General features: G+C 42.5%; 1 protein-coding gene across 1 annotated transcript in view; it reads right to left on the bottom strand.

Annotated features, from left to right (window-relative positions):
* Nucleotides 1–16,211, bottom strand: part of OCA2 (OCA2 melanosomal transmembrane protein) — a 206,399-nt gene extending 190,188 nt beyond the window's left edge. Inside the window, exon 1 of the mRNA XM_035315178.1 lies at nt 15,845–16,211. The gene's annotated coding sequence lies outside the window, so the exon portion shown is untranslated. The remainder of the gene's footprint in view (nt 1–15,844) is intronic.
* Nucleotides 16,212–23,021: the final 6,810 nt, after the last annotated feature.

Raw genomic sequence — 23,021 nt, 5'->3', positions numbered from 1 at the left:
GCACGTCTGTGGGTAACCCCGAGGTCCCGAGGCAGAGGCGGACAAGGATCACCCGGCTCCACAGCCCTTGCAAGGGCCTTGGGCCTCTCCAGCTGCTGCAGGCAAAGGCAGCACAGGGTGACCACAGGTGAGGCAGGAAAGGCTGTTGGAGAAGAGTATTCTGAAATCTGAAATGACTTCTAACAGGATTTTATTGGTGATAGCAGATTGGTGGTGTTGTTTGTACTTTGGTTTCCTTATCCTTCAGACATGTCCAAGTTTATAGCAGTGCTCTATTTTCATATTGGGTGTATATAAAGGTCTTTATATCTTTAAATATTGCTTGCATTCTTTTTTAAGTAACAAACAAGACAGTAGGAAGTTGATTAATTTACGCTATACTTTGAAATCATTAAAATAACCCTGGCTAGTTTCAGTGGTGTTCTAGAGAAAATAAAATTCAGGGTGCCAAGTTGAAAAGGAATACCAATATTAAGGGACATTTTTCTATTAGTTTTATGCCCATGCTCTGCTAATAAATGTTACAAGTTCTTAACAAATTATTCTACAGACTTTCAAGCTGAACACCGAACTCCCTAAAACAAAGTGCAGAAAAATGTGTTATTGCCCCCAGAATGACATGTCTAGATGATGATTGTTATTCCCACAGTGTCAATCTTTCTTATGTCTAACTTGATAAACTGCAGGTGCTCGAAATTGCTGCAGCAGCTAGAATACTGATAGGCAATAAGTGTTCATGTCACATTTCTCCTGTCCGCTGTTAGCCTAAATTTACTTCATAGAAAAGATGATGATAAGGAGTCTCTTTGCACAAAGGAATTAGAGCATCCATATGCCTTGGCAGCTGTACCATGGAAAAATAAAATACCAACAGGTGCAGAAGAGCAGAGTTCATGGTACTGCTGGTTTCTCCTATATTCTAAATATACAGCAAAGCAGAATAAAATACATCTCTTTCATACAGAACCCCAGCACAAATGGAGGTAGCAGTGACATAGACACAGTTTTAGCACACTTCTTTGTCCTAGTATTTATCAGACTGGAATTTGTTTGTGAAATGTCCTTTGGCACAGCTACTATTTCAACTACAAACAAAGCAGCATATAAGGTATGATTATATTTTACAAAGTGAATGTAAATATTTCATACACGGTTAATGTGACTGGAATTTTTACTTCCCTGTGGGTAAAAATAGCTGACCCTCGTTTGTTAACACTGACTATAATATATTCAATATAATTAAACCAGGAGGGAACATTAAGGGAGCTAGTTACATATTTTTTATGTATCAATTTCTATGTTCTATGATCAAAAAAAAAAAAAAAGTTTTTGTTTACTTTCTACAAATAATTTGTTGTTGTTTTTTATTTTTTTTTCCTTCCTGTACTAACAGGTTTCATGGCTATATTCAGAAATTAATCATCACCACAGGACAAAACTACAATGAATGCTAAAGTAATATTCTTTTAGGACAGCCATGGCAAACAGCAATGCATTCAAGAAGCCAGACAATGACCACTGTAAATGGACATATCTGTACTAATTTCAAGCATCATTAGTACTTATTCTTCTTTCCAGATAGCCAAAGGGATTTGATTCAGTCCCTATCGGAATTTTGTTTTGATTTCAGCTGGGAGAGGGTCATACCTGACTGAGCTAATAAACTTCAGTTTTGACTAGAAATTTCAATGTTATTCTAACAACCTGTTCTTGTGTGAATTAAAAACTAATCAATCAAGCACTAAACAAACAAGGGAAAAAATGAAAACAGACATATTTAGCACTTACTTTTCTGGAATTTGGGCACTCCATTAGCACCCTACTGCTGTACACAGCTTTTTGCCTTCCTTGTGTTGTAACTGAGCCTACTTTTATATACATTCCTACTCCTTTCAAATGATCATGCACTAAAAAGAAGCACAGCTTCATTGATAAAACTAGTGTGCCCATGCTGTTGATGGCACTGGTTCATGTTACAGTCCTGACAAATTCATTAATTTCTCTCTCAGCTTCAAAACATTCTTACAAAACCAAGAAGCTGAAAGCACGTGCTATGAAATGCAGATCTGTGAAGCTGGCAGCTTTCTGGAGTGCTAAAGCTTGTGAAAATCCAAATCCAAGCTAAAATGTATGGAATGTGAGGCTTTATGCAAAACACATGGAGGCTAGTGAGAGTCCTTCCACTGTCTTCACTGGACTTTGGATCAAGCCCTTAAAAGATGTAAAACAGAGGCTTAAAATGCCAAGCTTGCAAGAGATACTTGGTTACAGATAGAATTTGCCAGGCTCCATGACTCTGAGGGGAAGGCTGAGCAAGAAGGGCTAGAAAGTTAAAATCACACAGAGGCACTGTACACATCGTGCTGGCAAGTTGGCCCCGAGATCATGCACAGGGGAAATTCAGGAAGGGAGGGATGTCAGACCATCCCCTCCAGGTCCACAGCATTTCTCCTCTCTTACCCATGGCAGTCAATCTTTTCATGTTGGTGGGAATTTGGTCACGAATTATTTTATTTAGGTATCCCTGGGAAGAAGATATTTCAAATACAGCACAGAAGCAGAGCTTTCCTACCAAAATAAAAAGGAAGAGCACTAAAATCTCAAAACTAATCAAGCAACTTCATTGTTTCAGCAACTAGGAGTTGCTTTAAGTGCTTGGGAGTGAAACCACAGCCCAGCAGCTGCCACCAAACTGGAGATGAGAGTTGGGTTTGCTGTTCCCTGCTTTGCTGTCTGTCTTGGGGCAAAGCTGTGCCTTGTCTGCTAAATAGCTTCCATCCAGTAGGGTTCACTCAGCAAAGCTGTAAATTATTTTGAAGTTCTGAGGCAGAAGGCACTGGGAAGTGCATTGTAATATCAATAGTAATTGCATTTTCTCAGCAAAATATTTGCACTCTGCATGACAGAATGTTTAATGGGAAGGGGGAACAAGAGTGGCCTCTTCATTCGGATTATCTTAACCAAACCACCTCTGACAAGCGCTTATGTTCATTGGCATTCACTTAGGATGGTGCATTCCTAGGCAGAAAGTTCATTGCACAGAAGATTCATTAGCAAGTCCTTCTGTGAATCCCAATAAACACTGTGCCCTCCAAGTCTCCAGAAGGTCTGAAGCAAGCATGCATTTCTGAAGTAGCTGCTTAAAGATCTGAGGAAAACTTGGCTGGAGGAATAGCCACATGATCCTCCATCCCCTTTAGAATTTTTGGCTTTTAAACACTAAGTCCAACGTGACTTGACAGCCTTATACAATCAAAAACTCACCATTGACCAACCGAGCAATGCAATACTGGGAAGGTTAACCAGAAGAGGGAGGGAGATGAGTATCCACCTTTCCTTCTGTCTCCTCATTTGAAGATTTTACCTTATACCTACTCAAACAGAAGTGAAAACCTCCCACAGGGAATCTGGCTCTTGTGCAGCACAGCATTGCTGGCTGACGAGAGGCAGGATCCCTTTCCTGGCCATGCAGAGCAATCCACGTAGAGCTTGTGTGAGCACGGCACTAATGCGAGTTAGGGCAGACCCCACTGCAAGGACAGCTCTGAGCTTTTCAGATGTTGGGATGAGTGTGCATACTTCGGGCCCAGAAAAAAAGGAGCTTGGGAGTCCACAAGCAGAGCCTTCAGTGCTTTATTTTATCTCTAGCCCTTTATTGTCATTGCAAAATAACCCTTGGAAAATATAATTTGCTGGTCATAGACCTCAACAGGATGCTGGAAGAAACTAATATCTTGACTGGATCCACTGTGCTCCTGGTACCTGTCCCTGTATTCAAGAGGTGACACCTCATTCCCACTGTGGGTCACGGGAACTAATGCAAAAGGAAAAGGAGACAAAACTGTTGGGCCTGACATTCACACTAATTACTCTTCTCCCTACCCTAAAACCGGTGAGAGATGTGTTTGCACTTACCCTAAATCCTCTTTTCACAGTCAAAGCAGTGTAAATGAATGCTAGGGTTGGTGGAAATAAGGGCTATTATCTTCAAAGAGATTATTTGACCTACCTAAACTTTGCAGCAATTCCACTGTGATACTTTTTTATTTTTTTACCCTGAGACATTGTGGAAATCTCACACTAGCAGTCATGAGAAAGTGGAAGACAATGACTAGATAATTTGGTGCATCCCAAAGTCTTTAATTTAATCATGGATTGTACTTCGGGAGATGTGTTATTTAAAGCTATGTATGAATTTCATATCAGACTGCAGACATTTGTTTCTTTTACTTCATGAAAGATAATTGCTGGATTATGGATAATTGTTAGATAAAATATTCTTTTCACTTATCAGAGTTCACAAAAGTTACCTCATAGCAGAAATTGTTCTGAGTTAACTCAGCAATGAAGAATTCTAAATTATTAACTTCCTCTGACATCCAAGTAGTCTGCATTTTAAAGCTAAATATCACTTATTTGGAAGTAAATCAAGTCTCTCTGGTGCTCAGAGTTGTAGTTCAACTAATTTATTCCTTAGCAAAGTCCAGAAATGCTTACGTTTACGACATTCAACTTTTTTTGAAAGTGTTCATGAAATGTGTTAGATTTAATAAGTGATATTTTTTTTTTTCTGATTTATGGGACTTTACAGCAGTCTGGGGGTAGATGCAGAAGAATCTTTTTGCCAAAAAGATTGGTTTCTCCTCTGTGTCATTAAAGCCAGAAAAACTGAACCTCCAGTTTGATTTCTAGAGCAGTGAATAAATGGCTAAAAACCAATTCACATGAAGAGGGAAAAGCTGTCTATAGTCCATGAATGATCAATAAACAGTAGGCAAAACATTTCAAAAGGGATGCAGAAATCTTTTCTAAATGTAAGGAGAAATAACAGCTGTTTAACTGGGAGCCCTGCATTGGCCACAGCTGTTGTGAGAAGTTTCCCTTTGAAAATACAGACCTTTAGCTTAAGCTTATATGCCCTGATATTAATAAGATGCCCTTTGTTTAATGGATAGCCTTGCTGTTTGAATTTTATATTATTACAGACTGTTTTAAGGCAGCCGTCCGGGCCCAGTCAGACCAGTCCCATTTAAAAAAGAAAAAAAAAAAAAAAAAGAAAAAAAGAAAAAAGAAAAAAAAAAAAAAAAAGCAGTGATGACTCAGTTATTAGGCCACCTCCACAGAGAGCAAATATCTGGTACTAATGCGTACTTTAACTTTGTGGAAAAGGCAAGATAAGAACTGATGGCTGGAAGATGAAGCCAGATAAATCCAAACAGGAAATGCAGCAAATTTTTGTGATGTTTTTAAGTGGTCACATAGATTAACTACTGAAACAAACTACTGAGGACAGCAGAATGGCAATGCCTCCCCATCTAGAGTTATCACTGGGACATCTGCTTAGTCAAGACATGCTATTCAATTCAAGACTTGGGAAAACCAGCTAAAATGTGAAAATGTGTGATACAAGATTGCAAGTTAGAGATGGGAGTCCCCTTTAAACCCAAATTATGTGAAAGTCTGGCTGTACAAATTTCCTTTCAATCCATGATCTCACTATCATTTGGGGTTCATTTTCCAGCTCAGAAAATTAATTAGTGTCAGCATCAACTGATTTTTTTTTATACTTTGGCTTTGACCAAAAAAGAAAAAAGGAAAAAACAGATACAGTCATCACAGCACAACTTGTTTCAAAAATTCTTACAGTAATGTATTCCTTTTGGGACCTATAAAACCTTTAGGAGGTTTAGGAAAAAAAAAAAAAATCTAGTTACTGAGATTTTTGTTGCATTTTCTTGCTTAAAAAGCAATGCTTCTGCTGGCAATTTTCATTGAACACTGCTATTTATAGAGCCACTTCAGCAATGAAATAGGAAGCTGTAATCACATTCTACATGCTTTGGCAGCCCTTGACATGGGCAGGGTGTCTGAGAGGTACTGTATTCAGGCTCTTATTTTTCCTTCTTAATAAAATCTGTCTTCAGAACTTCCGTATAAAAGGGGGGAACTCATTAGCTGAGAGGCATACAAAATGCAAAGAGCTCGTTATGCTTTTGGGATGAAGACACCAAGTTTAGCCAGATATTGTATTTTAATTGGATTTCCCAGCAATAAGAGCAAAACACTCCCAAAATGAACCCTCCAAGGCAGGAGAAGGCAGGACTCTGCTCTTTCTCTGAAGGCCCTGTAGCCAGTGGGACTTGTGCAGATCTTTCTCCATTGTGACTCCAGTACCAGTGGAGCACTTCACCCACTCTGCAGAGGAAGAAACCACACCGACAAGTGCTGGTGCCTGCAGCCTCCCTTCCTTGCCCTGAGGCACTGAACCTGAAGAAATTCTTCTAGTAGATCAAAAAGAGGGTTGGTTATGTGCTCCTCATGTCAACCCACCTCTTGTTTCACACCTGAAATATCTTGTCCTTGCTTCTTCTTGGAAAGCTGCTAAAACAGACCCTTTTGACAAAGGGGATGCCATGGGGTCACTGGCACTCATGGGCACTTATGCTTGGCAGATGGACTGCCAGGAAGACAGCACTGCCTGTTCAGGCACCTGTGCAGGTATGGGCTGCTCTTCCTGCATGCAGCACGAGCATGGTCTCTCCAACAACCCTGCAGAGGATGCCCCTGACCAACACTGTGTTTTTACACCAGACACCTCCGACACAGTGACTGGGCTGCCCATCCAACAGCAGCCCTGCTCCTGCCTCTTCTAAGACCAAGAGATTTTGTGCGTGATAATTGGCTTTGTGCTGTCAAAGGGTTGTGTAGGAGATATCTTCGTAGCTGATTGGAGAGAGAAACCTCCAGGAAAAAGGTATACTGGTGGCAATAGCAGTCCCCTGTGCTGTTTTCCATGAAAAATGAAGCATCTCCACAAATTTTTGCCCAAGCCAAGAAGTTTGCACAAAACCACAACAGCTACCAGCTAAGGGCTGCCTTCTGACCTGCTAGTACCTGAAAGGAACGATGGTCTTTGGATGTGAACACAAAAGCACATTGTCTCTGCAAACCTGCAAGCAATGTCAGGGTGTGCTGGCTCTCTCCCCGGAGTTTTCCCTCTGACAGTCCTCAGTGGGGCCTCCATACCAACCCTGGAGATGGCAACCCCAAAAACCTCAAGGTCCTGCATCACAAAACACCAGGCTTGTTCAGTGTTGCACATCAGCCTTTCTTGGACAACTTTTTGGGGTATTCGTATCCTAAAGGTGCTTTAGAAAAATGCTTTGGATGAAATGTTGGTGCCCTTGAAATTCATCCTTATTGAAGTCGATGGCAAATACTTTCTCCTTTGCACCTCTGGCAAACAGAAAAATATACACTTCTGAAATCAAAATGAAGCTGGCTGCAGCTTCATAGATTGAACAAGGCTGGAACAGCTCAGCTTCACTGAAGTTCTTACATGCATGCAAACTAACTGCTTTACTATTACTTAATTTAGAGCATTTGAGGTACTGAAGTTGAAGCATGTATGTTGTGACAGATTTGAAACTAAAGCTTGCTGCTGAAATTTGCCACAGCCATACCATAAACAATTAGATTAAAACAAAAAAAAAAAAAAAAAAAAAAGAGAGAGAGAGAAAAGAGAAAAAAAAAAAAAAAGAGAGAGAGAGAGAGAGATGTAAAAAAAATGGTAACCATTGAGAGGTTTCCATTGAGAGGAAAGGTACAAACGCAGTCACTGGTGACATCCTTGGTCATAAAATCTCCGATGCATGCTGAGAGCAGGAGTTTCATCAGGATCTGGGGCATGTCATCTAGGATCATTTCCTTACAGAGACTTACCCAAATGCACTGGGTCCCAGCACTCACACAGCCTGTATGTCCAAGACAAGTAAAGGACTATGTAATGAAAACCTGATACACAGAAAATTTTAGCAGAATGTGGTATTCCTGAGGCACTATAGTTGTGCAGCCTGTGTAAAGATAAATACTCTGAAGTAATAACCCTCAAGTATTTGGTACATTTTGGTGCTAAAGTGTACATACACAACACTAAATATATCCCATGCTGGCCAAAGACAAGTGATCATGTGACACACTGCATAAATTAGAATATACATACTGATAAATTCCTTGAAAACAGAAAAAAAGAGTGTATGAGAATTGTCTCTCATACATGAGGTCCCTGCTCAACCCCAGGTCAAGTTAGGTGTGATTTTATGTGAAGTTACTCCAGATTTGTTATGGCCAGTTACCATTTAGATTATTGAGAAAGAGCTAAAGCACAGTTTCCCGAATGAGGAGTTTCATAGACTTTGCTTTTCTATTAGAAGTTGAAGCATCAACTGCATTTGAGTGTATCACACAGAGACAGTCTAAAAGGAAAGGAAAAGCAGCTGACAACATGGCTGAGAGGCTGAGAGAGGTTTTAGAGAACTGACCTAATAAAGAGAGAAGCACAGTGTTAAGAAAAGGTTAAGGCACAGCTCGGTGAATCTGCTTGTAGACATCCCAGGGCATCCCTCACCCTGAATCCCATGTCCTGCCTTCCCCAGTCCCCAGGGTTTTGAGGCTCCTGAACTGGTGATGGGAGTTTTGTTCTGCATGGCCCTTGTAGGATTTGACAAGAAGCTCAGCATGAGCCAGCATTGTGCAGCAATATGAGCCCAGAAGGCCAGCTGCATCCTGGACTGCATCAAAAACAGCATGGCCATCAGGGAGAGGGAGGCAATTCTCTCCTTCTGCTCTGCTCTCGTGAGACCCCACCTGGAGTGCTACATTCAGCTCTGGGGCCCCCAGCGTAAGAAAGACATGGACCTGTTAGAACAGGTCCAGAGGAGGGCCACAAAAATGATCAGAGGGCTGGAGCACCTCTCCTGTGAAGACAGACTGAAGGAGTTGGAGTTGTTCAGCCTGGAGAAGAGAAGACTGGTGAGACCTTACAGTGGCCTTCCAGTACCTAAAGGGAGCCTACAGGAAAGCTGTCAGGGAGTGCAGTGATAGGACAAGGGGTAATAGCTTTAAACTAAAAAATGGTAGGTTTAGATTAAACATTGGGATGAAATTCTTTATTCACAGGGTGGTGAGGCCCTGGCACAGGTTGCCCAGAGAAGCTGTGGATGCCCCATTCCCGGAGGTGTTCAAGGCCAGGCTGGATGGGGCTTTGGGCAACCTGGTCTGGTGGGAGGTGTCCCTGCCCATGGCAGGGGGGTAGAATTAGATGGAATGGAATGGAATCAGATGGTGGAATTCTGGCTTATGACAATTCACTGCAAGTGATGCTTTATTAATAGAAGGGTTTTCCTGGAAAACTGAAAACATTCTGGTTAAAAGCGAACTGAAAGACAGACCTTAAAACATCAAAAAGACCAAGGGGTCACTGCAAATACAGTGGAGTTGGATTAAAATCTTTGTTCAGTTCAAAGCTCAGTTTTTATCTGATCATCCCTCCAATATGGCATGTGACCTGACCTCAGGTATTCTGCTGCTGCTATCTACCAACAGTACAAGATGTTGGTGCTGCACCAGTTTCTGCAGAAGGGTTGTCTCTGCAAGTTTCTGCATATCTCTTGGGCTGGTGCAAAGGAGGCTTGGCAGCCTGTGGTCAGGGCATTCATTTCCTGTGTGGAGGATGCAGCTTGAGCTTTCTTACTTCCCCAAAAGATTTAAAGTCATCTGAAGCCCCGCAATGAAGGGGGACACCAAATAAAGTACAATTCAGCCTGGGAGAGACCTCTGGAGGACATCTGCCTCTTATTCCCAAATTCTTTATTTCTTCTCAGAACCAATAGTAAAGGTTTGGAAATACTACAATTTCTGAGGACCACAAGCTTAATTCCAGTTCTGGAAGGGCTCAGGCGGAACTGGGTATCTCCCTCTCAGCCCATAAGGTTGGTTTTCAAAACTGATATGAGTTTTTTATTTTATCAACACTTTCTGAAAAGTTTATCCCCCATCTCATCCTTGCAAGGCCCCACCTGAAACTACATTGGACACCAGGCCCCAGCCCACCTAGAAGCACATGAAACCAAGACCACGCCTGCATCAAGCGATACCAGGCGAGGGCCAGGCCCTGGCACACACAGCAGCAGCAAGAGCACTTGGCTGACACTCATTCCTCAGCTGACCGGCCCGACCCTGAGGTAAAATTCCTCAGCCAGTTGAGAAGTATTCCTGGTGAGACACAGACAGCCTGAGGAGCAGCTGGGTATGAACCCACGGTGTGAGGAGGCCACATTTCCCTGCACACTGACAGCAGTCCCCCAAGCAAGCCCTGCTCTACCAAGGGCTTGAGCTGTCACATGAGGAGCCATCACAAACCCAGCTATAGCTCAGATGACAGATAACTGTCCACTGCTGGCTATGGTGAAATATATTTTCTCCTGCACTGCTCGGCTTCCTAGTGAAAAAAAAAAATAATAATAATAATTAAAAAAAAAAGTATTAGCAGATATAAAATCAAATATTAAACACTAAGTTGTGGTTTAAGCCAGGCAGGCAGCTAAGTGCCACACAGCCACTTTCTCACTCTTCCCAGGTGTAATCGGGGAGAGGAGAATCAGAAAGGTAAAAGTGTGAGAACTCATGGGTTAAGACAATGATTGTTTACGAGGTAAAGCAAAAGCAATTCGTGCAAGCAAAACAAAACTAGGAATTCCTATAACACACAACTCAAATCATGGGTTACAGAAGTTTAAAGGTATATCCATTAAAATCTTCACTCCTTGTCCTTTTGGACCAGGCTGTGGGGTTAACATTGCAATGAACCCCTCCGCTCACCCCTGCTCCATTCTGGGCTTGTCAGTCTAGCACACTCCACACTCCAAGCAAATCTATCCTCTTCTCAAACCTTGTATGCCCCATGTTGGGGCACAAAACCAAATGCCACAGCTACAAAATAGGTAGAAACTGTAATTGCTTTAAACACAGCCCTCGTAGCCAGAAATGTTCCTGCATACGGTCCTAAATACAAATGGAAAGTATTCAAATTGCTATATGGTATGCAGAGTACTGATGATAAATAGATACCACTTAGGCAAATATTTCTGTCTACAAAACACAGGTTAGCCTGTTTAAAACAAATTTCTAAATTAGCTATCAGTCGTGATATCTCCACAGTGTTATGAAATTTGCAGCAGCTCCTATAGAATAACATCTACCTGGCACTAAAATTAACTGCTCTTGCAAAGAAACACAATGACTGAAATTACCAGACACCAATTTTAAGACAAATAACTAGGGACAGGTGTGCAAACATTGGAATGGATCATTCATAAGCACAGAACCTTTGGCTCTATGGACAGAGAGATGTCTCAGCTATACATATGCCTATAGGTTATGAATAATGTCTTGCATAGCAGAGCCTGTGGTTTAAGAGCAGTAGTAGTTTGAGAGAAGTCTGCCATGCTGGATGCTGAACATTTGCAACACGTCCCCAGTTTCACCTGGATTTTCTTTTGGCACTTTTCACCTTGAACATTGCCCTGGCCCCAAGAAAATGTTAAAAATTCCTACATATTTAGGGTGCTTGTGTTATGACTTAAACAAAAAGCATTTCACCAATTATGCTGTTCTGCTCAAAACAAAACAAAATAAAAATTACAAACCTATAAACTAACAAAGCCATAATAAAAATGGATTCTTGTGACAAGCAATTACAAAGTGCTGTATCTCACTGCAATAGAAAGAGAACCTCTTTCCAAGGGAAAAACACCAATAAACGTCCTTTGGGGGGTTTTCAAAGAACAGGAACTGGTGCACTTGCATTTCTGCTTCGATTTTGTCTCAAGCTCCCTTCCAGCCAGCTTCTCAGCATCCCTGCTGAAGCGACGGTGCAGAGCCAGCCCCTGCCCCAGGCAGAGAAAAGAGTGGCTTCACGGCGCTCACCCTGCTGCTCCTGGCAGGACACGAAGTGCAGCCCAGCTGTGCAGCTGTCTTGAGGGACGGCCGCTTCCCTGCACTGTGCTTAACAGATTCATGCTAATCCGTCACCACGAATCCAACAAAAGTCATGTAACTGGCTCTATGACTGGGAGGAAAATGTATGCTGCAAGTCCTCCTGGTTTGATGACAAGTAAAGAAAATGAACTTTTAACAAATAAGCCCATGAATGATGGAAAAGAAAATACTGCACAGGTCAACGCAATGTTATATTTGACTAAACATTTCTGAGGGTGCCATTGTTTCACCCAGTGAAAAGCAATGATCCCCGCGCCATTCCTCCTGGAAGAGAGCTCTGTACAGGGCATCCCTGGCAGGCTGCTGGGAACTGCAGCTGCTGGAGCATGAATGAGGCCCCAGCTCATTCCTGCAAGCTGCAAGACCACAGCAATGGTATTAGCAGAAGGCAATCCTGTTGGGCCTGGGCAGAATTCAATAGCTGGGAACTAGCACAAAAAGCAACTACAACAACAGCAACAAGAACAAAACTGCTGTCCCTTTGTGTGAAACAACAGAGATCGCAGCCTGGTCAACTAAAAAAAAGTCATCGATGCTGTTTTCAATTTTGAAATTATAAGGTTATAAGGCTTATCATGCCAAGAATCTTTATTTGATTAAACCAGAAATGTAGTAGAAACAGAAATGTAGCAGAGGGGTTTTCTATGTTAAATTAAATAATTGTAATGTTACAGGTAAAAGAGATGAAATTTTCTGCTATCTACAGATTGCATCAGTGAAGGGAAATGGTCACAAGAGACCTCAAGTGTAGCATCCACAGGGTGTGCTGGTATTTGTATAGATCAAGGAAGCACAACAGTAATAAGCCTTCCCAAGAGAGTAAAAGTCATGTGTTTATGCAAACTAATGAAAGGCAATGAGCATCAAATAAGTTGGCTACAGTGCTGAGCCGGCTGACGCTGCAAACCTCTGACATGTGACGTATGGCCATGGAAGAAGATAAGGGTATCTGCTGCTGATGGCTGGCAGAGCAGAATAAAAAGTCTGTGCAGGACAGATCCCTCCATGCCACAGTCCTATGCCATGTAGCTAAAGTCTTATGGCACTGCAATAGCTCCTGGATCAGGTACTTTTGCTCCTAGGAAGGCTCCATTTTAAAAGCCATTTTCTCTGAGAGATACGTCCAGGACTCCAGAATTCCCTGCTGTGGCCAAGGCTGCCAATTATCTCGGTCCCCTCTCCGATACTTTCTTTACTCTTTTTTGTAGGCTCCTGAAATACCACAGACCTGGTACCTAAACCCATTGACAGCTGCAGGAGAATTTCTGCTGGCTTAGCTTTACTCTCAACAAGTGCTCTGCAGATGACTTTAAAATAAAATATTAAAAAAAAAAAAAAAAAAAAAAAAAGTCACTAGTCAACCAGAAGATGCTGTATCCTGCTGTATCCTGCCCTTTTTGGTAGGAAAACACTGGGTGCAGTCATATTCCTGCAGAGATTAAGAATTTCAGTGTTTTCAGTGAGATCACAGGTCTAGGATAGGGGTAAGGCATGGAAATGCGAGGAACATGAAAGTCCAAATGTTGATTTATGAGTGAATAAGTTTGTGTTCCACACATCTTCAAGCAAATGAATGGTTTTGGCAGCACTCTGCAGCTCTTCTAGTGAACACAGAATGTTTTCTTTCTTCTCTCGGGCAAATTAAAATGTCAGTAGCTTCATTCCTCTTTCTCGTTTGATCTGTTCCTAGCTGGACAGAGAGATTTTAAAGCGTATGATGGTCCTATAGTGACCACATTAAAAATGCAAACATCTGCCAACCATTACCACACTGCGGTTTCTGAAATAATGCTCCATTTGTCCCTGCTCAGAGCAGAGACACACACAGCGTGCGATCCCTAACCATAACAGCCGGTGCCTGTCAGAAAATAGTAGGGTTTTTGCAGCGGCTTGTTTGCCCAAAAATCATAGGAAAGGTTGTCCAACCTTTGGCACACAGACTTTAGTAGCTTCCTTTCGTAAGTATCACATGGTTTTGTAAAGTTCTCCAAAAAGAAACTGAGTCATTGCTGTATCAATAGCCGAACTTTATTGCAGTACTAACAACATCCTGCAAAAATAATTTACTGAAGCCCCGGCAGTTTAATCTATTCTGTGAGAGAGAGAATGGCCAAGTCTTAACAGTGAGAACCTAAAGGCTTTCTGCTGTAACAGGATTTAGCAATAACTTTTAATTGGCAGTTCAAAGTTAATCCTCAGGGGAAAATGTGATCTGGCAAAAGCACCCAGCCACAAAGAAAAGGAAAAATCATTAGACTGTGGATTTTCTTTTTTTTTTCTTTCTTTTTTTTTTTCATCTCAGTATTTCGCCAGCTATTGTTACTGGGAAAAATTACAGAAATAATTGTTGCATTGTCTTGGCCTAACAAGGCTCTTCATAGGTGACACATTTTTACCCCTTCTGTATTTAATTTTTCTACCAGTGAAAAAAGGGCAAAAGTTTAAATTTGTCAGTGCTCCTAGTGGGCTTTACCTTTATTTAACACACCTTCTGAAGGGAAAACCATATGCAAATCCCTTAGACTAATACTCCACTCTTCCTTTCTTTGTCTCTCAACATCATTTTCATAGATTCACAGACCCAGATTTTTCCTCTGTTTCTACTTAAACAGCATCACCCAAAGGCTTGCAGTGTGGAACCATTTCTCCTCCTGGATTTAGCTGCAGGAATAGCCCATCACCCAGGCAAATCTTCTCTTTACCTCACCAGGATCTGTTTGGCTCTAAATTTCGGCAGTTCTGTCATCCATGATTTCCTTGCTTTGTTCCAGTGACATTTAAGACTAACTCATGGTGACCTGCTTAACTCAGAAGAAAGTATATGGATGCCTCAACAGAGAATTGATGAGGTCCAAATTAGCCTCCTACTGACAGATCAAAGCCCGCAATGAAAGCTGAGTTGTCAATAAAAACTCTGGAGCTGCCCTCATGAACCTACCACGAGCTCTGATAGTAAGATGTGAGAACACCTTATCTGAGATTTCAAGTAGCAAACATGTCCATCTGTGACTGTATTGAGAAATATGAAGTTTCCTACACGTCAGCCAAACCACATTTCTTGAAAGGTGCAGCTCTTTAGTCTCTTTTATATGAGTACTTGATTCTGTTCTCAAAAAAAAAAAAATACATTATACAAATATTCCCCATAAAAATTACGTAGCTGTCTTTAAGTGATTAATCCACTGACCTCTTGCCTTAAGTTTCATTGAAATCCAAATGCTCATATTTAGTTTGTAAAATCTCAAACTCTCAGGAAGGAGGGCAGCTTTGCCCTTGTCCTCCTGCAACAAATGCAGTGCTGAACAGAACAGCCCATTGTTGGTCAGACAGACTGCTCTCTTTCTGGAAGACTACTCAAGCAAGACAACTAGAAAAATCACAAGAGCTTGTTACAAGTACAGCCAACATGAGTAAAATCCGTGAAAAGGAATGTTTCTGAAAAGTAATAGTAGTATTCTATGAACCACTTCATTCATTTTTATTAAATCATTTTACTTTAGGGATGCATTCACTCTAAAACATCCGTGTGTCACCTCAATATGCAGACCTAAACACATTTTTAAGTGCATCTATGTTTTACAGAATACCCAGCCCAAAAAGTGTCTGATCTACTTCTCTTACACATAAATGCAATAGGAGCAGCAAAAAATAAATATCATAAATCTCATCAAGCTTGAGTTCCCAAAGGAGCTACAATCTAAAGTAAGTTAAAGCAATCTTTTATATATTTAATATTCTGGGAAAGGTTAATGCAAAGGTAAAAGGAAATGCAACTGAAAGAACCACTGAATTTTATAGCATATACTTGATGTGTTTCATTAATGTTCTAAAATGCTGAATGCTCAGGTACATATAAATGTCATACAGAAAACTCTGTGCTATTTGCAAAGTTAGAGTGACTTTTAATATGTATTATTTTATTGTGCATATTAAAACTCCTCTCAAAATAACAGAATTGCATTAAACTATTCTAGAAAAAATGTCTTGTAGAAAGATTGCATTTTACCTGCTTTTTGGAAGAAGTCCTGAAGTGGTCCTTTTGTTTGAGAATAAAAACTCCAAAAGGAAGAAAAAAAACAAGGTGCACAGAAGTGAAAAATAAAGCACTTGGTTCAGCTGAAGGAGCTGCAAGATGCCTGTTGTTTTCTGAATAGAAACTTTATTTAGGTGAATGGCTTTGTTGATGTGCAATGCAGCTCAGCTCTTTGTAGTAAGCATCTCTAGATGAGGAGAGAGTGACATTTCATCCTGTGCACTCTCATAAATGAAGCAGGAATTCCCAGATTTGCCATCACGTGATTTCAGTGAGGAACTAGCATTCATTTTACTCCCAGCACCCATTACTCCCTGCCCAAACAAAGCTCTTCCAAAGCCTGAGATGGTTGTAACAAGTGGCAAAGACTGAAAGGGTAAACAGATCCCTACGAGCTTCACTGAGCAGATGCTTAACACGCTGCCCCGAGTTCGGGCAAGAAGCAGGAAAAAATGTCCCGAGGAGGACAGAGCAAACGCACCCTTGTTAAAGTGCCACAGAAGTTACAAAAGAGCAGATTTAACAGTTCTCGCTAGGAAAATCTGCCAGCATTTGAAAGGGAAGAAAAATAAAATTCTGTTTTTCTGCCATAAGGAAGTACTAAAAGGATTATCCTGACAAATACTCATTCTCATTCTTTATACTGGAATTTCAAAGATCTACACATTCCACTGCAGCACTCAATACAAGGTTAGTTAAGCACTGTACCAGCCAAGCTCTTTTTGCCCTTATCAAACATAAATTGGCAGAACAACAATGTTGTAGTCCTGTCTGTCTACAGTCCCAGTCCCAATACAGTATATGCCAACAGAAAGAACAGATGTTACATTAATATGATAGCTATGAGCAGAATAGAGAAAAGAAAAATAATATAAAATTCATTCTTCACAAAGAGAATGACACTGTTGACTTTTTGCCTTAGAGAACTGCATGTTATTAAGTAGAAACTGTTTTCTGCTAGCTGAGCCTTCCTAAAGAAGCAATTTTTCGTGAAAGATCAGCAAGTATTTTTGACCTTCTAAGACTCAAGGCAGAGATGAACACTTCCAGCTTGACTCATGATTATCCATAAGGTCATCAATAGGTATCTCCAGCATTCTCATTTGATGCACATCCATGTTGTACATCCAAGACCGGTCTTCTCTCTTGCTTCTGGAGAGGTGCTTGCTGCATGAGTCTGGTGAGAAAATGTGATAATGTGGACCACTGCACAATTCGTATTACGATATTCCATCTGTGCTGTTGCTGGAGGTCCATAACTGTCCAAAAGTGTGCTTTTCAGTGGTTTTGTTTGTTTGTTCATTTGTTTGTGGTTGTTGTTGCTGTTTTGTAGTTTGTTTGTGGTTTGGCTTTGTTGTTTTTGTTTTGGTTGGTTTGGTTTTTAGGTTGTAGAGTACAAGTAATGGCTGCTCTTTTGCTGTAAAATAAGTTCCAATTTAATCTAGTTGTCTACAAACATCAAGGTGACCATAGCCTAAGCTTGAGGAAGTCATTGACAGCTCTGTAACTCAGGAAGCCCAATCACGTTTTGTGAATGCAAATCCATTTATAGCTACACCCAGTATCACAGGAGGGCTACTTGCTGACTGCTTCCTCAGGGTACAGTGGTAGACCCAGTAGCACGACACATACCTTTTCCATCACTGTAAACATCATTACCACGAAAATACTAGTTTACACATAGCTTACAAACAAACAGGTGTCATTCCATCCAATTTCATGGAGAAAAGTTGTACTGGTTTTTGCTATAATGGAGATTTTTTTTTTTTCACAGCAGCTTGTATGGTGCTGTTTTGGATTTGTGAACAACAGTGGTGACAACACACCGATGCTTTCATTGCTGCTGAGCACTGCATACACAGCCTCGGGACCTTCTCCATTTCTCACACTGCCCCACCAGCGGATGAGGGTGCAGCCAGGACAGCTGACCCCACCTGACCAAAGGGATATCCCATAACTTAGGGAGTCATGCTCAGCAATAAAACTGAGTAGGGAGAAGGAGGAAGAGGAGTCCCATTCAGAGTTACAGCATGTCTTCCCAAGTAACACTAACACATGATACAGCCCTGCTTTCCTGGAAATGACTGAACATCTGCCTGCTGACAGGAAGCAGCGAATAAAATCCTTATTTTGCTTTGCTTCTGCAGGCAGCTTTGGCTTTACTTATTAAACTGTCTTTGTCTCAATCCACGAGTTTTCTCATTTTTTCCCTTCTTGATTCTCTTCCCCAATCCACTGAGAGGGGTTAAGTGAGTGCCTCTGTGGAGCTTAGCAGCCAATTGGAGTTAAACCACTGCATGTGAATCCAATACTCCTTTTAAAGATTATTCTGATACACACACACACATGCAAAATCCCTTTATTAAGGTAAACTATTCACTCCTCCAACTCTGTCACCATTTATTTGTGTTTCTATTGCTTAGGTGATCCAACTGTGGCTAAGGACCCCAAAGCAGGAGATGCTGCACAAGCACAGACAAAGATGAAGTTTCCATCCCTACAGATGAGGTGCAAGACAGAAATCAGCAAGTAGGGCAAGGAGTGACTAAGACAACACTGATTAGCATAGTGATATAGTATTATAGGAAGGCACAGAACTAAGGGGTGCACAGCTCAGTTTGCCAAAGGAACAGCATGAAGCTGCATTCACAGAGGTTCATTTTGGATATTAGGAAAAGGTTTTTCACTGAGATGGTGGCAGGAGTTCAAGAAGTGTTTGGACAACACTCTCAGACATCTATTTTGATTTTGGGGTGGTTCTATATGGAGCCAGGAGTTGGACAGATGACCCTTGTGAGTCTTTTACCTTGAGATATTCTGTGATTATATGGTTCTATGATTAACAGTGGACAGCTAGGCAGGAATCCCAGGAATAAAAAGAAATGTTTCTGATGTTTATATGTTTGTGGTGGGTTGACCTTGTCTGGCTGCCAGACGCCCACCAAGCTGCTCTGTCACTCCCCATCCTTCATTTCCAGCTCTTTTACCCTCTCCGCCCAAGCAGTGCAGGGGAACAGGGAATGGGGGCTGCAGTTGGTCCCTGACACTTCATCTCCGCCGCTCCCTCACGGTCCCTCCCTGCCCCTGCTCCCCATGGGGTCCCTCCCACGGGATGCTGTCCTTCCCCAGCTGAGCCTGCAGGGGCTGACCACAGGCAGCAGCTCTTCAAGCACTGCTCCCACACGGCTCCGTACCACGGGGTCCATCCCCCAGGAGCAAACTGCTCCAGCACGGGTCCCCCACGGGTGGGCGGCAGCTCCCCCCAGACCCCTTGCTCCTGCGTGGGCTCCTCTCCACGGGCTGCAGCTCCGGCCCGGGGCCTGCTCCTGCAGGGGCTCTCCATGGGCCGCAGCCTCCTCCAGGCCACATCCACCTGCTCCACCGGGGGCTCCTCCACGGGCTGCAGCGTGGAGATCTGCTCCATGTGGGACCCATGGGCTGCAGGGGGACAGCCTGCTCCACCAGGGGCCTCTCCACAGCCCGCAGGGGAACTGCTGCTGCCTGCCTGGAGCACCTCCTGCCCTCCTGCTGCACTCACCTTGGCTGTTTCTCTCTACATTTTCTCACTCCTCACTCTACCAGCTGCTGTTGTCCAGCAGTTTTTTCCCTTTCTTAAATATGATTTCACAGTGGTGCCACCAGCTGATGGGCTCAGCTCTGGTCAGTAGTGGGTGGGTCTCTTTTGGAGCTGTCTGGAACCTGCTGTGTCCTATATGAGGGCAGTCCTGGTCTCTTTTCATGGAAGACATCCCTGCAGCACCACCCTACCTCCCCACTCCCTACTACAAAAGCCTTGCCATGGAAAAACAACACAATGTTAAAGAAGAAAGTTCATGCACTCTAGTGGAATGTGAAATTAAAGCTATGCATTTGCATGTTTCTTATAAATCTTTAACTGTCAATCTATCTGTAGAAATGAGGGCATTTCCTGGTAAATGTAAAACTAATCTAAAATCCATATATAAATTTGTGATAATTTGGAGGCCACTGTGCACACAGAAATGAGCGGCAGCATTTCTCTCCCAGGTTATAAAAAGTCTGAAAGAGTCAAGTCTACCCAGACAAGAGTACTGAAGTGATTAAGTGAAGTCAGTTAACTGCTCCTCACCAATCTGCAAGAACAGAAGATAGCTGCCCAACAGCACAGACAGGAGCTAATATATCCTTAGGGAAAATAGATAATGGCAAAGTAAATACACTGAGCATGTTTGGGAAAAAAATAAAAATAGGAAGCAGATGAGCACCTGATGGTAGAAAGGGGTTTCAGAAGTTGGTTAGCTGCCAGTCCTGTGGAAACCTGGGCAGACCTGAAAGTCTCCATGGTTCAGGAGAAGACATTAGGTGCACTTCAGTACCCTGAGCATTGTCCTGAGAAACTGAAGCTGATGTCTGAGCATGGTGAGAAATGGCATGGAAATGCATCAAGGATTTATTATTTTAGTAGATCCATAAGGAAGGGAAATAGGAACTACAGCAAAATTGCATAAAACACAGCTTTCCCTTCTGTCAGTCAGTGACTCATAGCAGGGACTGCCCATGTAGCCGAGGTGTGGGGGGACATCTCACCGAGGCAGACTGAGGGCAGATGCCTGCTCTGGGGACAGGAGGACGGGTCCTACCTTGGGGCAAGCAGCTCATCCCCTAGAGCCCTGCAGAGCAGCTATATGGCCTGTGTCCAGACAGGTCTTGACCAAAGCTGTGACACAAACACCAAGTATGGGAATGACTCTGTGGGTTATGGAAAAGCAGGCATGCATGCAGAGGCTGGAGTACAAGGTGAACAGAGGTCAGAAAGGTCTGAATCCATAATGTGAGACCACTCAGTTGTTTATAAAGTCTGTTCCTAGCACGACAATCAAAGGATGACTGAGGAGAAGAGGCAGAGGGGAAAATACAACCAGCAGGCAGATGGATAGACAGGCATACAAATTAACAAAAAGAAAGAAAGAAGAGAGCTTGAATACCTCCAGGGATGGGGCATCCACAACCTCTCTGGGCAACCTGTTTCAGTGCCTCACGATCTGAGGTGAGTGAGGCACTGGAGAAACTTTGAGTGAAGAATTTCCTCCTAAATTCTAACCTAAATTTCCCCTCTTTTAGTTTAAAACCATTCCCCCTCATCGTGTCATTATCCAATTGAGCAAAGAGTTGCTCCCCATCTTTTTTATTATTCCCCTCAAGTGTCCTCATTCATTCCAGGAATATGTTGGGTGCAACACGTATGAAAGCTGGGGGTGCTATTTTGTTGGATTAATTTATATTGCAGGTAAAATATATATATATATATATATATATATATATATATATATATATATAAATTGCAGGTAAAAAATATTTTCCTTCCCTAATCTTCTTATCAAGTTTAAGAAAAAACAGCATAGCATCATCATATAATTGCACTAGATAAAGTGGCGGTTTCAAGCCTCACGTTTCTAAAAATGTGTTTGGCACATAGCTGAGGTACTATGTGGAATGTTACACAGTGGGAACAAAAAGATAACAAATAATACTGCTAAATTATGAAATCATGTCCACAGAAGACTCTAAAGAGAAAGCTGTGATGTTGCTCAGTTCCATTTAGGATTATCATGTCCATAAGGCTGTTCAGTGTAACGGGAGCTAGCTGGGGTCTGGACTCAAACTGACCATTTTTCGAATAGCGAGCTTTGAAACTGCTCGGTTTCCATAGATTAAAACTGAACAGAGCTGGAATGGAAACCGGGCATGGTTTTACTTTCATTATCTATATTTTCAGAGCAAAAAACAGGGCTCCCAATGCCTTCAAAAAATGATTTTATGGAGAAAATTTGCATGTAGTTCTGTTTTTCGAGTTAGGATAGATAAATAAATAGATAACTAAACAAGATCATCGCCCATATGATTGCAGCAAGTCCCAGCTGTAGCCCCAGAGCAAACATCAGTTTCTCAGTAGGGAACAGCAAGCCTGCGAACAGGCTGGCCGTTGTGTGGACGTGGTGTTGCTCAGACTAGCAGAGAGGGGCTCAGACTAGCAGAGAGGGGCTTTTGCATTCCTGACAGACTTTGCTGCCATGCCAGGGCCGCTCCCAATGCTGAGGCCTGGGGGAGGCAGGGAGCGGTGCTGGGCCCGCCTGCCCACCATGACAGGCCGGTGCCTGTGTGAGGCACAGGGGGCATGGGCAAGGCAGAGCAGGGTCAAGGCTCACACCAAATGAAGCTAGTCCTGGGGAACCTGTGGTGTGTTTTTTAGGAATCCCACGTCTTCCTTCAGGATTTAGGAAAAACACACACACAATGGGCACACACACACAAAGGCCAGGCCGGTGATATGTTGGGTTTATATTGCTTTTGTTTTTGACCAGTGCAGGCCCACATTCAAGAAAACACTTGAGACCACAACTTCCATTAAGTCTGTTTAAAATCTGGGTGTCTAGTCTAACCAGGCTCCAACACTTAATACAGATTCAGACACCTCTAGTGGACAAATCATCCCATCATAAGGTAGGAGGGATTTGTGCTGGCAAACTTAAGGTGTCTACATGAAAGATGCACATGGAAACTCCCACTTCTAGTCACTGGAGATGCAAAGTCCATGCAGTCTGAGAAAGGGATGTCCCAGCCCCAGCCAGGTGAGATTAAAAATTCTCAACGCTGTATTGACTGTACTGATTAAGCATCCACATCCCAAAACAGGCATGGAGTTCATGTGTGGACATTTTTACCATAGACACCTACATCTATGAGGGATAAGGCCTTAGGTGATTCAGTTGAGTGGTCCTATGGAGGGAAATGCCTACATCTCTTGCACATTGAACAAGAAGAGGGAGATGCCTTTGCATGGAGTCTTTCTAACTGGGAACAGTTTGGTCCAGGCAGGTGTCCTGTAGCTGCAGCCCTGCTTGCCCGTGTTTCCTGGAGCTGCCCTGAGTAAATGCATGCCAGGCTCTGACAAGCCTAGGCTCTGTTCCTTTCTCCTCTGTAACAGAGAGGAGATTGGAGAGGAGATGGATGATAAGAGTAGTAGGAGCTAGCAGTAGTAGTGAAAACACAGCTGCAGAAATCTGCTCAGCACCAACCTGAAGTAGCAGAACTTTTTTCAGAGGGAAGAGTAGACAGGTAACAGACATGGCAGAAGAAATGCCTAGTCTAGTTTATACCTGCAAAGTGGCCA

Source organism: Oxyura jamaicensis, chromosome 1 (genome assembly GCF_011077185.1).
Source record: "Oxyura jamaicensis isolate SHBP4307 breed ruddy duck chromosome 1, BPBGC_Ojam_1.0, whole genome shotgun sequence".
NCBI lineage: Eukaryota > Metazoa > Chordata > Aves > Anseriformes > Anatidae > Oxyura > Oxyura jamaicensis.
This window is presented reverse-complemented; position numbering and strand designations above follow the sequence as displayed.